Source organism: Palaemon carinicauda, chromosome 39, assembly GCF_036898095.1.
Source record: "Palaemon carinicauda isolate YSFRI2023 chromosome 39, ASM3689809v2, whole genome shotgun sequence".
Taxonomy (NCBI): domain Eukaryota; kingdom Metazoa; phylum Arthropoda; class Malacostraca; order Decapoda; family Palaemonidae; genus Palaemon; species Palaemon carinicauda.
In genome coordinates this window covers 61,902,799-61,903,298 of record NC_090763.1, presented here as the reverse complement: position 1 = coordinate 61,903,298, position 500 = coordinate 61,902,799, and positions in this window count along the sequence as shown.

Below are 500 nucleotides of genomic sequence, written 5' to 3'. Positions count from 1 at the left end.
CAGTTTCCATCTTTGATTGGCTTCTTAAAGTATAATTCGACTGACACACTTTCTCTCTCTCTCTCTCTCTCTCTCTCTCTCTCTCTCTCTCTCTCTCATTTAGATTTAAGTTTTCGTAGCTTATGCTTGTCTCGTGATATTCGGATGGATAAAATTATAGATTGCTTGAATAGTTTGTTGGCCTCCAATGAATTAAAATAAAGTGTACACACACACACACACACATATATATATATATATATATACATATATATATATATATATATATAAATTACTTGAATACAATTCATTATAATGTTTGTTGGCCTCCAATAAATCGTCAGAAAATTGATCACACAAACACACGCATATTTATATATATATATATATATAGCTTATATATATATATAGCTTATATATATATATATAGCTTATATATATATATATATATATACACAGTATATATATATATATATATACATATACATGCATACATATATACATATATATATATATACATA